The 15,972-nt window shown below is 35.1% G+C and overlaps 1 protein-coding gene across 5 annotated transcripts in view; it reads left to right on the forward strand.

The window, feature by feature from the left end:
* Positions 1-15,972, forward strand: part of Med13l (mediator complex subunit 13L) — a 304,748-nt gene that overhangs the window by 224,500 nt on the left and 64,276 nt on the right. The window lies entirely within an intron of this gene.

Consider the following 15,972-nt stretch of genomic DNA (forward strand, 5'->3'; position numbering starts at 1 on the left):
TATGCACACCTTCTATGAAAAGCCAAATGAAGGGTGTACTCTTAGCTCCAGGTTTTACATGCCCATTTTAATTAAGGAATTAAGGACATATATACAGATTATGTTAACCTGTATTAAAGCATGCTGTGCTTTTTTTAAAAAGTAGACTTCCTTGATAATGCATTTCTTTTTCTATTACCAAACATGATTAATGTGCTACATAGTGTTAACTTTGCTCTTTCCCCAAAGACATCAAATGGGAGGCAGCATGTAGAAGCTAAATTATTCGGAGAGGAGTCAGTGATTGATTTAAATATAAAAGGATTAATTGGTCCCTGAACCAGACTATTAAACTGTACTGTGATCTTGACTGAAAGTGGAAGAATTACAAGTGCATTGCACAGAATAAATTAATACATTTTTCATGGCTTTAATCCTTTTTTTTTCTGTATTGCTTATTGTGGTTTTATGTACTGTGCTCCATTGTATGCTTAATTGATGCTGAGGGGATTCAGTGTATAATGATTAAATAGGATAGAGGGATAGAACCATCACTGAGTTTTAAGGTGGTCCAGTTCTTCCAAGATGGCTAAAAGAATATCCATGAAATGAATATTTCTATAAACTCTTACCCATCCTGACTTCAGGCGCTGATATTAAATGTTACTATATAAGAGATTTAAAGTTTGGATTCTGTGGTGTTATTGTTCAAGATGGACATCAGCTAACAGTGGGTAAAGCCAGCCCTTTATCTTTGGAAGAACTGAGTTGAGGCTTTAACTCTTGAGGGTTAATGATGTAAAGATACCATATTCAGAGAAATTTTTCTTTTTTATAATTATTTCTGTTCAAACTATTTATTTTTCTCATGCCAGATACTTCAGCCATACAGGATGCAGCTTTTTAAAGCTACCAGCCTCATCTGTCCTTTCCAGAGTGAAGAAATATATGTTTACTGACCTTTGTTAGGTTGCTGCTATTATGTAAATAGAATTCATGTAAATTATGCTTTTGAAATAGTAATCCTGATGGTAAAACGAGCAGAAAAGTTTAGCACAAGGGACTGATTTGAGAATTAATGTATTTGTAGCTTTACTAACAATATGAATTTCAGGTTTCAGAATAATGTTTTCTCTGTATCTTTACCCTGTTGCTCTCCCTATAACTTGATGGACGTCGGCTTTCAGTATTTCCTTTCTTTCTGTGTAATCAGTCCACTTGGGCTATTTTAAAACAGGTGCAGTTTATGTGATAATCAAGGTACAGATTATTGGGATGTGAGGATTGAAGACCTGTCAAAGATCCTCCTGTCCCTGTACTCTTAATGTGCTTGTTTCTTTCCCACACTTTTAAGGATAACAGATATCCTGCCTATCCTGCTAGCCAATTTTTCTTTCAAAGCCCAGTTAGAAAGTTGTCTTAATAGTGAATGAAGTCAGCTTTTCTCTAGGGTCTATATCCACTGTATTTGGCTGATGTTCCTAAACTTCTAGTAGTATTGACCAGTGTATTTCCATATTTTGATCAATATGTAAAACTAATATTTGTTACTATCAGGGAGGTTATATACTACTCCAGCAATGATTGTAAAATACATTGCTAAGTAAAATAGATTTTGTGGCATGGTATACTTGAATATAACTTGTGCATTAAAGACTTTATTTTTTTTCTCTAATTGCCTTATTTTTTGGTTAAATATGTCCACTACCTTCACTTGTCATGAAGGTTGGTTTAAAGTTCTTCTAGCTATTAATCTACCTACTTATTTTTGATGTGTTTCATTTTGCACACAGTATCTTTTTAAACTGTGGTATCCAGAATTAAACTGAACATTCCAAAATAAAGCTGGAGCAGAATAGATTTTGTAGCTCCCTTGTTCTTAATTGGTGTGTGTGTGCTCACTCAACATGCGCGTGCATGCACTAGGGATTGAACCCAGGGCACTTTACTACTGAGCTGCATTCCAAGCCCTTTTATATATTTTATTTTGAGACAGGGCCTCCATGCTATGTTGCTGAGAATGGACTTGAACTTGTGGTGCTTCTCCTGCCTCAGTCTCCCAAGTTGCTGGGTTTACAGGCATGTGCCACTGCTCCCAGAATAATTGGTGATTTTTAACATTTTCTGCTCCAGCCTGTCTGATATATAGAGTTCTTGCTCATTAATAATAAAGACTTCCTAAGCCCTAACTTTTCAGGAAAAGATAGACTTGAAAAGCAGCCTTTCATGAGGATTCTGTCTCCCTACCCCAAGCATCACTTCACATCCAGTTCATCTGGGCGTCTTAGGAGTGCCTTTGCTGCTTTTGCCCCTCTGGAGTTCCATCTTGTTACTAGTTAAAACCCCTTCTAGTTCTTCTTTGGGGTGTTCTAAACTTATACAAGCTAGAATTGACTTTTAGGCTTATTGTCTGCATGTACTTGGGTTGAAAATTTTTCACTAGCTGGACATTGTTTCATTTAAGTTGTTGCTTAAAATTTAATAATGAAATCATGTTGTCTGCACATGATACACTTCTGTGTTGCCTTAAAATCTGCTTGCTTACAATAATAATATTTAGTTTTTATTAGGAAAAAATGTGGGGTTACCTTAATAATAGTTACAATAAAATATCTGTTTACTAGTAATGAACTTGTGTAGTTGATAATTAATGATTTACTACAAGCTTCCTTAGAAATATTATGTTAGAAATCTAGTTTTTGATAAATTCCATTTGACTCTCCTTTGACTTTGTGATGATTTCAGTCAGGCCAAATTATAAGTTAGGAATCATGACACTTATTTGCTGATGGTCCAAATTGATTTTTTTTCCTTTTAAATATTATTTAATTAGGAGGGCATGGTCTCTTTCTTCACCCTTTAACAAATTCATTCATTGATGTTTTGTTCACTGAACTGATAGAAGCGTAGGTTGATTTCCAGTCCTGAAATGAGCTTATATTAGTAGATAAAATTTTGTCAAAGTCAGACAGTGATATATCTAATGAATGACCAGGCTTATCCAGAGAAAAGCAATGACTATCACTTTTCTTCCCCACCTTTGTTAGCATTATGAAGGAAGAAAATTGCTGTAAGTAGAAATCTCTAAATTTAATGTAAAATAGCTTGCATGATTATTTCATTTATTATTAGTTACTCTTTAGGTTGTGTTGTTAATCACATTTGTAGGTATGATTACTAATTAGAAAACCTGGTATCATTCAGATAACAATTTGATTCAAATAGTATTATATAATTTCATTATTTGTTTTCGGCCATTTTGTTATTAAGTGAATTTTCCTCTTTAGCAACATAGTTTATAAGGGAGAATATATGAATGAATTAATTAGATTTATCTAAATTAAATGAACCCCAAATGGAAGTGTGTGTTTGTGCAGCAGAGTTAAGTTTCTGTCACAAAAACAAAGAAAAAGAAAAATGTTATCTTTTTTTGTTCTCTTTACCTGTCATTAGGAGAATTATTAGATGGGTGTCACATACTAGCTAGTAATATACATATATATTACATATATGTATATATTTACTTATATATGTAACACATATATACATATAACCTATAACATGTGTGCATGTGTGTCTACACACACACAAATATATAAAACCTCTTCTCCACCTCTCTTGATAAAACCTGAGGGTGGGAAGGCAGTGGTTGAAATGTGTGGCTTCTCTCTGAATCTGCAGTTTCATAGTCAGACCTCAGAGCTGCCACTTGTCTCTGTGATTTGCAGTACTGTCTGAGTGAATGTTTCCCTGATGTTGGTGTCTTGCCCTGACCTCTTTCCTTAATTCCACACTAATGTGTCTGACTTCCTGCCTGATGTCAACTGCTGGCATGTCCTGTCAGCTCTATTTCTATAATGTATCTTGAATCTGTGGCTCTGTTCTATTTCTCCTTCCAAATCTAAGGCACACTTGCTTCTCACATGAGCTCACATGAGCTCTCATCCTAGCTGTTCTCCCTGTTTCTGCCCTTACTCCTTCACAATAAATGATAACTAAAGTAATCTACTCAAAATAGAAATGATACCACGGTAATTGCTTTCTTTAAATCCTCTGGGGGTGGGGTCTGTCAGGGTGTTAAGAATAAAATTCAAGCTCCTTTGCATTGTTTAAAGACTTCTGTGATCTGGCCCCTGTTCACCTCTCTAAAATCATTTCATCTGCCTCTCTCTCCTATGTATAAGTTTGAACACGGCGCCCATTCTGTTCCCCAGACCCATTAAACTGTTCCCTCTACCTAGGGCCTGCCTTGGTATTTACTATTCATTTCTCTTAGATCTCACCAGAGCTGGCTTCACACTTTCACCTCCTCAAAGGAGCCTTCCTATCTATGTGTCCTCTCTTCTTCTGTTCCCTCCACTGCCATGCCATACTTAAACACAGAATCTTGTTTGTTTGTTTTTTAAATTTATTTTTCTGAAATTATTTTCTAAATGATTTTGAACCTGTCTTTCTGCCCCAGCAGAGTGCAGGTTTTTGAGAACCAGGGCTCTGGGCCTTTCTCACTATATTGCACTTGGCGCTTGGGCCAGTGCTTGCACGTTTGTTGAGTGAACTGAAAGTTGCTTAAGCTACTGATTCTTAATAACGAATGCCAGGAAGTTCTCTGTCAGAATCTTTCATTTCTAAAACTTTTAGAAATTAATGCTTTCAAAAAATGTAAGTGTTGGTAATTTGAACCATTTTTTTTGTAGTGACCAGATGCTGATTATATATGACTGTCATTGAATGTACACATGAGGATAATTTGAAGAGTTTGTATTTATTGGGTATCCCTGGAGTATATAACAGCTTTCCAGGTGCTAAATCACCTGATTTGTATTTTCTGTTTGTTCCTTTACCTAGATGCTCATGCCATCCCTATGTTGAATGACTGCTGGTTCCAATATCCCACTCTTCCTGTATATTCTTTTTTAAAAAAAAATTTATTTCTTCCTGTATATTCTGTCAGTTGAATTTACTTTTACTTCCTAAGAATCAAAGTAATTCTATTTAGCATTTGTATTTCATATTGTAAAGTGCCCAGTGACCATTGTCTTTACACAGGCTGTAAGAAAAGCATTTTATGTTTATTTTCTGCTGGTTTTAGCCATCAGATTTATGTTAGAGATAGGGGAGTTGAGATCCTGAGCAATGCTATTGATTGAAGGCTGCACAGTGTTTTGATTAAAGAAAGAGAAAGCCTAGCTTCTAGTGTAGCCCTGTGGCATGAGAAGAGTATGGAAGATAAATACTTGCTGATAACAGCATTCTACCAAATAAGTGTCAGATCCAATTTTATTTCCCCTTTGCTGGAAAACTGTGACCTCCTTTGAGTACTGGTGAGTGAGACATTTTGCAACAGTGCTGAGTATGTAAGGCTCTGCTCTCTGGCGGGCAAATGCCAAATGTTGGAAAGCCTTTAAAGAACTTGCCAAGCCACAGTGAGTGTCAGCTGCTACCTCTGAAATAGAGTTATCTCAAAAGGTAAATTTCTTTCTGGCATTGTTTTCTGTAGGCAATATTGTAAAAACATGTAACTGGGACTGTTATAGTGAATAGGGACAACAAGTAATTTCATGATGTTGTATTTTTTCATTTATGTATCAGCTTCTGTGAAATAAATAACACTATTAATTTCTTAGAGTTCTAGGGGAGAGTGAGAATGAAAATAAATCTAATTCTTCCCTCTTTTTTTTTCCGTGGTTCATCTGATTCTAAATGTATTTAAAGTAGTTTACATTTAATAAATGGAATGAGGTAGAACAATCAGATGAGGAAATATGGATAGAAGGAAGAGTAAGTGTTCACATCCATCTGTGATGAAAAGTGCAGCTAGTGGGGTGTGGGGAAGCAACATGCCATGCAGACCAAGGCTCCAGGGGAGTCCCAGGACTTGTTAAATAGGCTTGCTTCTCTGCTGCTGTTTGCTTGACTGTAGAGGTGAAGTCCTCCTTGCTGTTGTTTACCTGGTGAATAGTAGCATATTGGAACTCCCATCTGCTTATGCTTTCTTGGCAGGTCACTTCTGCTGGCGAGCTGGGTATGGGAATCTAGGCAGATGTCAGAGGTCTGTCCCTACATTTCTTTCAAGCTGGCAAGAACTTCACTATGACTGCCACTCACGCTCCCCATGGGTGTCAGAATCTGTCATAATGGTTGGATGTTTTTGTTAAACATAAGCAAACATTTCATGATTTTAAGATATACTATAAAAATGTATTTTGTAATTTAGGAAGATCCAACATTTTAGTTTAGCAGTAGGGTGCTATGGAGACAGGCTAGTTTATGTTCTTAGTCAGCAACTCAGATCTAGCTGACTCATTTCAGTGCCTGTGAATCCTTTATTATTATTATTATTATTTTTATTCATTTCTTACATACATGACAATAGTGAAATGCATTACATTCATAACTATCCATTCACAGCACAATTTTTTGTAATTCTGTATTCACAGTATACAGTGCCTAGTTTTTTTTTTTCTGTCCATTCAGCATTAGGTATTTAATTTTATTAAGAGAATTCTCTAAAAACTTGACAATAACTTAGGCTTGAGTTAATATAAGTACCTGTTGGTAAACTGCACATAGAGCTCTATAGACTGGATCTTAGTATTCAGAGTGGATTAAGTTTTTGATATTAAAAACAGAAAACATTGAAGATTATTTTGAATTTAAATATGTTCATCTTCTGTCCGGCAATATTCTACTGTGGGAAAAGTCCAGACTTCAGGTCTTAGGGCTCTGCTGCTACCCTGTGAAATTAAATGAACTTCCTGAAACTTTACTTTCTTCATGGATAAATAATCAGATAAGTTTGCTTTTGCTTTTTCCTACTAACCTGTGGCCTGCTGTGATCCAGGTATGCTGCTGGCATTGTTGGTATACAAGCTTTCATTTAATCCGCCTAGTTTTTAATGAGAAAAATTTATGTGGTTCTCCATCAGTCCCTCTGTATCCCCCACCCTTTGTTTCTATCTTTCAAAGGGGGGACCCTCCCCAACACCTGCAGGAAAAAAAAGGATGAAAGGTTTTGTTTTATGCTTTAAAAAAAAATTCCAAGCATGTCTTAAAGTGAGCAATGAAAGTGCGTTGGTGGTTTTGGGTTACCTAATATAAATGTCACTTTAATCTATATATTCTTCCAGCTGCACTCTTGTTGAATTTTTAAAGAGCTGTCCAGACTGTGACTAGATAATCTGGCCTAGTTCAAGAACCTTAAGGGAGATATTAATAAGATGACTTTCATAAGCCTTAAAGTTTGTGTATGTTCACTTCTGGTATTTCAAGCACACATACACATCTCTGACTAAAATAGCCTTATGTCTATTTTGGCATCTTTAAACCTTCAGACACTTCTAGATTTTGAATCAAGGTTACATTGAGTCACAGCCTCTTCTCACTGTTACTTGCTTTTAGTGAGTGAGGTACCCAGGGAGGAGCATTAAGTCCTTTAATCCACCAAGGCACTGCTTTTGTATTAACACAGGCACACTGCTTCTGCTCTGGCACCACTGAAGGAATAGTAGACTGTGTTCTGGAAGAACTAATGTACCATCCAAGTGACAATTTTACTGCTAGGGAAGGGCAGCAAAGAGCAATCTAATTGTGCTCGTGTGTGTGTGTGTGTGTGTGTGTGTGTGTGTATACATGTGTGGATTATATATACATATGGATTATATGTATGTGTGTGTGTGTGTATATATATATATATATATATATATATATAGAGAGAGAGAGAGAGAGAGAGAGAGAGAGAGAGAGAGAGAGAACGCACACACACTTTTGTATATGTAGGTGAAGTATTCAATGACACAATTTTGAATTTAACAATGTAATTGGTAACTTTTTCATAGGAGGGTGATTATTCATAGTACTCTAATGCTAATTCAATGGTTAGAATAAAGTACTATACTATCTTTCATTTAAAGATATGCATGAGTAACTTTCCCTGGACATTTTAATTGGCCTTTTAATCAGATTTAACTTATAATTTAAAGTGAAGATACATGAAATAGTAAAAGTGTTCCAAAAATTTTTTAAATAATGTAAGCAAATCTTATTATTTGGATATTATAATGCCACTCTCTTTTGAAACGGAGGTAAAAGTTAAGGCCTATGGAATAAGAGAAAACCGTATACTTGTGAGCAAAGATCTACATATAGTCTTTGTGAGGGCTGCCAGAATCAACTGAATATTTTTAAGGAAAGGAAACCATAAAGTTAACATTAGAAAATATTCCCAGATGAGAATCTATAAAGAGGCAAATTGCTTCTGGCAAGAGGTTTAGTTAATGACAACTTGGAAAATCTTAAGATGATAAGTTCATAACACAGAAAGCATTTAGATAAAATTATCTAAATGCATTCTGCATTGTGACTCTGTTATCAAAACACTTTTACACCATGAAAAGAACAGGAGTTTATTAATATTCATAATGCATTTTTGAAAGCGCATGTAACAGTTGCATTCTGAAAACTCACTCTAAGAAGTGAAAGTATCTTTTTTTTTTAAATAATAGTTAGAATATTGTATGAGAATAAAATGATCTGGAATACCAGTCCTTCCTTTTTTGCATTTATGCAACTCCTTTCCCAATTACCCCAGTTGCAACCCATGTCAATTAAACAGCCTTAAAAGGTGCCTTATAATAAAATAACTGGAAATTACATACTTGCTACCTCCTATTAATAACTAGTTCTCACTTTTAAGGTATCCACTGCATTTATCAGTTGTTCTTGCTTGTCCTATCATGGAACTTTCTGAAAAAAAGGTAAACTAATTTTCAGTTTTAACTAAAACTGCATTCATCCATTTGGTGGCTGTTAAGTGCTATGTGTAGTATTCTCTGCTTGGTACTTGGAATACAGAGGATAGTGGGATAGACATTGTTTCTTCCTTAAGGAGAGACTATCAAAATAAGTTAAATAATTGCGATTATTATAAGCCATATGAAGGAAACAAATTAGACTCATGAATTGATGTAGTAAGAGATAAAGCTGGCAGGATAAAATGGAACCAGATTTCTTTCCCTATTGTAATATAGTTTCAGTTTTACTTATTGGACCTCTGTAAGTAATAGACTTTCAGCTGGTTAGGACAGTAAGATAGATTATATGATATTTTATAAATTATAGGAGAACTTATCTTGCTAGCCCTCCCCTTCTCATGGATTTGGGTCATTTTTTATAGAAACATGGCATTCTTTACATTGTATTGGGTACAGAATGACACATGATATCGAATGACAGAGAGGGCCCTGTGGAGGCTGGAGAGGGAGCTCAGAGTGTACCAGCCCTGGGAGCCAGGGCTTCCTGTTCACCTCCCTTCCAGGATGCCAGGGAGGGTTTAGGGTTCTGCTCTGCCTAGCTACTCACTCAACTAGTAGAAGAAATTTCTATAGTCATTGTCCTTTCATATTTATATAACTCATGATTCCTACTTTAGAGAAACATAAATATGTTATTTAAAACCCTGATGTCTATGAGGCAGGAGCCAGGAAATTTGATTACTCATAATTGATAGTGCTATATTTACCAAGGAGTTACTTTTGAAACAAAATATTTCAGTGGCCTTTTTCTTAGTTTGATTCTGAAAGAAACAGATCTTTGATGCTCAGATCAAAGATGAAATATGATAATAAAGCACCTACTGTGAAGGGGTGTAAGCATTAATAAGTTTTCCTAAGTCATGTTATATTCAAATAATTTCTTATTTGAAAAAAAGCTTAATAAATTGCTGTATGATCACCTCTCTGTCAATGGTATTTGTATAGGGCACTTGAAATGACATTCTATGAACAAAAATAAGCCCAGGTGTGTATTAGTTGTAAAATAATTATCCCAGCATTTGGTTTGCTTTTAAAATCCTTAATATGAATGTGTTCCAATACTATCGTTATGTTCTCTGATGTGATTTTTGAAAAACAAAGTTCAGTTGATCTCCAACTCACAGACATATACAGACTTATACTTCTCCTCCTACCTCCTCTTCTCTCCTTCTCTTACCCCCCCTCCTTTTATTTCTCTTACTTCCCCTTTCTTTCTGTCATTCTCTCCTCCTACTTTCTTCTTTTCTTTGTCTCTTTCTTCCCTTTCCTCTCCCTCTTTTCCTCTATTTCCCTTTGTTTCAGTATCTTAGAAAGAACATGATGCAGAGAAAGCCTTGTGTTTATAAACAAGTTTAGATCCATGGTACCTCTGAGCATGTGATTCAGGTACCAGAAAAAGAAAGTGATGAGCTCTCTAGGGGCAAAATAAAAAAGGGAGCTGTGGGGGTGACTTTAAATTATGTGGTAAGGTTAGATAGGCCTTGCTGATGTGGTGACATTTAAGAAAAACGTGCAGGAAATGAGAGGGAGAGCTCTATTGATACCTAGGAAGAAGAGTTCCAGGCAGAAGAACAGCAAGCTTAAATAGTGATTGTGTCATTTTAAGGGTAGTGGAAAGCTTATTGGGCTAGAATGGAGAGAACAGAGGAGAGACTAATAGGCAATTTGGTCCGAAAGGTAAGTAGGACAGGGCATTGAGGCTTACTGGGTTTTTGAGTTCACAATCACTATGGTTTAATAATAAATATTAGTGATACTGGTAAGTTACGTCTCTCATTTTGTTTTCCTTCTAATTATGACAGCTTTTCTTGATTGCGTTCTTTTGTATATATTTTAGAATCAGTTTATCTAACCACTTGCTGATATATTGATAAGAATTGTGTAGACTTTATAGATCAGTTTAGGGGGAGCTCCTGGTTGTTATGATATTACTTCATATCAAAGAATATGTTGAATCTTTTAAAAGATTTTATATCTTCTATTTTATTCTTCAACAGAATATTCTGTAAATTTTTCTGTAGAAGAATAAAATGTCGTGTACTGATTTATTTTCTATGTATCTTACAGTTCTTTTTGCTACTGCTAATGGGGTATATTTTTTTCAATTGTTTTGTAAGTATTTTGTTTTACAGCTGCTGATTTTGCTTCTACCAACCTTATGAACTTTTAAGTTATTTTTTAGTGCTGTTAGTCTGGGAATTATCTTCCTAGAGAACTTTAGAGAATTTTATTATCTATACATGTAGTGTTACTTCTTCCATCCTGATTTTCATACCACTTTTTTCTTGTTTTATTGCATTGAATTGGACATCTGAGACAGTGTTGTGTAGAAGACTAAATACCCATGTCTAGTTCCATTTTTTTTAAAAAGAGGATCCTTCTAAAGTTTGAACAGTCAGCAAGAGAATTACTTTATCTGTTTAAGTTAGTTCCTTTCAACTCCCAACTTCCAGAGAATCATTTTTAATAATTACTATCAATCTTTTTGAAATTTGATATTTTTTTCATTATGTATTGATAAAGTTTTTGATTTTTTTTTCTCCTTCATCTGTTACTGCATGGTAGTACAATCAGATTTGCTGATGTTAATCCATCACGTCATTTGTTGAAACAATTTGAATAAGAGAATTGAGCAAGTCTAGGAAGTTTGTGGAACCCTTCTTAGTTGGTGTTGAGATGGATGGATGATTATTTTTTATTATTTTGCAATAGCAGGGATTGAGCTCAGGGGTACTTTACTGCTGAGATACATCCCCACCCTATTATAATTTTTATTTTAAGACAAGGTCTCACTAAGGAGGGGGGCCATTGGCTGCTTTAGGTGGAAGGTGAAACCAGAGAGAGGTGACAGATACAAGATTGCACAGAATGCAGTTTGTTGGGAACTTACTGGGAGAAAAATGTCTAGGATGGTCACAAGTTCAGTGTATTCCCCCAATTTGAGTCAGAGGGATGGGAACTGTATGGTCGGCAGGACAAAAATAACTTTCATTCAAGTCATAATTTCCTGATTTATCTCAAGCTCCTATCAAAGAAGTCAATCAGGCACATTCCTGGCACTTGGGGCCCTAAGGTCTGGTGGTGAAGCTCCACACACTACCTGAAGTAATGGCTTCCTTCATTCACAGTAAGCTGGGGACCTGCCTGGGAAGCCTAGTGGGGTACTCAGGCAGACGCTATGGTCACTGCCCAGGATGGTTATAGTCAGGTCAGACTGGATTTTATTATTCTCATCCTTCTTTTTTATTGTGTTTATACTTTTTTTGTTTCTCTACTTCTTGATTTGAATTATTAGACTTTTTCCTCAGCATTTAGGTATGTAAATTATTCTCTTAGTACTGTTTTATTTCAGATTTTGACATGTATTACTTTGGTTTCATTTAGTTTTAAATGTTTTGTGATTTCTGTTGTGATTTCCTCTGTAACCTATGATTTATTTAGGGAGTACATGTTTAGGTTTTCAAACAAAAGGATTTTATTTTAACCTATTTTTAAGCTATTGCTGTCTATCTAAAACATACTGTTTTAGAGAGTGTGTAACATATATGATATCCTCATTTCTTTGAAATTTGAGACTTGTTTGGGGTCCTATTACCCATTCAATTTTAAGAGACCTTTCTTGTGTTCTTGGAAAGAGAATTGTTTCTCTGTTTATGAAAAGCCAACATATATATACATATACACACATGTATATATGTTTCTCATTCTAAACTTTTGTATTCTTAATAGCTTGCTTATTAAATTATGAGGAAAATATATTAAATATTAATTTTAAATCTGTTACTTTCTTCTTAATCTTTTAAAAAAATCTTCATATATTTTAAAGCTATATGTAATACATTCATGATTGTTTAAATTTCCCGTTGAATTCCTGTTTTTTTTAAAAATCTGAACTTAAGCTTAAAACATGTTTTATTTATTGTTATTTCTATAAACTAGTATTATTTTTGTTAGGATTCGTGTAACATATGATTTTCTACCTTTTATTTTCATTCTTTTGGATGATTTTACTGAAGCAAATGGAGGGGAAAAGTGAGATTAGGGTTTAATTGCAAATGTGTTTGAAGTGGGAAAGAAGTTGAGTAATTACCTCAATCAGACAGGACTTGCTGAGTAAAGAGAAGAGAATCATCAGTGTTGAGAAAACCTGTGATACCTTGTCAAGAAGCGTGGCTGGCATTGGGGTTATGGCTCAGTGGTACAGCATTTACCTAGCATGCAGGAGGCTCTGAGTTTGATCCCCAGCACTGCCACCAAAAAAAAAAAAAAAAAAAAAGCAAGGCTCCAATTTTAGTTGGAGTGAACTTATGTTGTTTTGATCCTGAATAATCATTTGGTACTATCATCTGTACTACCACAGTAAGGGAAGATAGTAGACTTGATGCAGAGGCTGGTTTAAATTGCATAGTGTGTGTTTATGTTGATGAGAGGATGTATTGTATAGGAGCAAAGCAGTGTTTCTAAAGTAGAAAGTCTTGGATGCACTGTGAACACTGTGCTGAGGAGGACCCAAGCTCTGCCCAGCTGTGCTCTGAACTTGTTGGACCTGTTGGCTCATACTCTGCCTTTCCTCTGATCTAGAGGCTGATTTTTTTGGTAATCTCTAAAAGACCCTTTCAATTTTCAAATAATGAGGGTATCTGAAACAGAGTTGAGTGATTAAAAAAGGTTCAAGTTAAAGTGGGTGATTGGTGAAAAGCAGCAAAAATAGATAAGGAATTGGAAATAAAGATTTATCTTCTAACTCTAAAATACCTCTATACATCATCATATGCTTTTAATTATACTTGTAGAGTTCCCTATTTTCACTGTTCATTAAAATCTGATCTCATTTTACCAATATAAAATATCAGTTGGTAGGAATTTAAATGAACAACTGTGTTTATACATGAACTAACTAATGGAAAGAACATTAAATTTGAAGGCTAATCCACTTGTGCCTCTAAATGTGTCATTGGATAAGCTAAACTCTTTAGCTCTATTTTTGTCTTATGTAAAGTAGGAGAAGCTAGACTTTGTATAAAACCACCTGAATTTGATTTTTAGATAGGTTTTTTAGAACAGAGAAGTATGATTGTTATCTAACTTCATTTTATCAAGATGTGGCATATCTTTTAGATATTGTCTATGGACAAGAAAAAGTAAATGGGTGACAACACTCTGGTGAATTTATAACTTGGGAGTTTTCTCCCAACGTGTATCATAAGGTGGTGTGATCGTTTTTACTGTTTGAAGCAATGCCATGGATAAAGATATTGATGGCTTACTGATCAGATAACCAATATGTTGGATTTAGAATCAAAATCAGTGATGATCTTAGCCAAGAGCCAGGTATGACAAGCTGAAGTATCATGGGTTCCTCTAATGGGCCAGCAAGCACACTGCACGAGGACGGAGTCAGATGCTTCCTCTGATCCTCCCTCCATCGCTCTCTGTGTAACGTGGCCACACATTGAACAATACAGAATATTGTAAATTATCTCTCACCTAGTCATGCTCCTTCATTCCCCAAAGCCAGCCCAGTGTTACTAGGCTTTTTAAAGTGAATTGTTCCTGGGGGGAAAAAAATGTCACTAACAAGCAAATTCCTGTGCATGTATTCCCCCCTTTCTCATTTTATAAAAATGAAAGTATATTATTCATATTATTTTGAACCTTGTTTATTTTTCTTTCTCTTAACAGTTTTTGTTGGGGTTTTTCCATGTTGGTATGATCATTTCCTTTTAAGTGGCTGCACAATATTACTTTGTAGGGATGTGCCATAGTTCAGTTAACAGGTCTTCTACTGATGGCTATTTTGGCTGTATTCAGACTATTAAGAGAGGGTTGTAATCAGAAACTGCTCAGTAGTTTTATCTGTGGCATAAATTTTTAGAAGTGGTATTGCTAGGTCAAAGTGGAATTCTACTTCCTAGAATCAGTATTGTCATTTCTGTCTGACCTCTTACTGCATGTAATCACTGGGAAAAAAAAATAGAACTTAATTGCTAGAGAGGGTTTTAGTTACTTTCAAATCCAGTAATTCTGTGAGTGTAGTTCTTAGACCTGGAACAGTAGCAGCATTGCTTGAGAAATTGTTAGAAATGCCTCTCCAGCCCACATCACTCTCCATTCTCCTGAATCAGAACCTCTGGGGGCCTGGTGGTCTGTGCTAACAGTTGCTTATTATCTATAAGGAAATTGTCAGAGAGATGCAGTAACTTGCCAGAAAGTATACAGTTATTGATGGCCTCTGGTACATTTGTATTATGACTTGCCATTTTTCTTTTAAACTTTTTTTAGAGTTGTCAATATTAAAAATAGGTGCTTGCATCATTCTTTGTATTTACTAGTTGATAGCTAAATGTTGGTTGAGTTTATTTTCACACACAGGTTAGCATAATAGAGAACATAATCTGTAGCTACACTCCATGTCTGGAACTCCCACCAGCTTCTTATAAATAAGTTATTGAATACACAGGATACTGGGATAGAAAAGGATGAGTCATTTCAAATCCTTGGCTAAAATTTATAGCTAAAAGATTAGCCAGTCCACAATCCGTAAAACTGTATTTTGGTTCTATTATATACTATACATGTTGAGTGTTGGAAATATTGTGTTTCTAGTGTCATCATCATAAAGGAAGAACATTTTTACTATTAATATTGTTTGATTCCTATGTACCTTTAGGTTATGTGCAAATTTTCCTCACTTGCTGAACTTGAAACTTCGAAGTATGGTTTCAAAGGTTTAAACCCCGGCCTCTCCCCCGCAATTTTAGCTACTATATTGCTTGGCTATACTAAATACCCATACCAAGACTGCGTGTGTCCTATTGATGAAATTTCACATTATTCTAGTAAAACCAAAAAAGTCAGTATTTCAACATATGTATCAAAGAAGAATATGTATATATCACTGTGTGATAGGGTGATATTCTTATCACTTTCATTTCACATTTTCTTTAAAGCGTTATTATTTTACATTAAAAATAAAACTTAAAGATGAGTAGGACTCAGAATATACTTTATGATATATTAAAGAACTTTTAAACAGAAACAACTTCTTAGAGATGATTTTTTAAAATGGTGGTTTCCTGGCCTTGTTTAGTAATGTGATTTTGGTTTATCTGGCAAGTGCTCTTATGAGCTGTTTTGAGGAATGGGGATTTGTTATGCCTGGCCGAGGGCCAAAGTTAAGAAG

This window comes from Urocitellus parryii, chromosome 3 (assembly GCF_045843805.1).
Source record: "Urocitellus parryii isolate mUroPar1 chromosome 3, mUroPar1.hap1, whole genome shotgun sequence".
Taxonomy (NCBI): domain Eukaryota; kingdom Metazoa; phylum Chordata; class Mammalia; order Rodentia; family Sciuridae; genus Urocitellus; species Urocitellus parryii.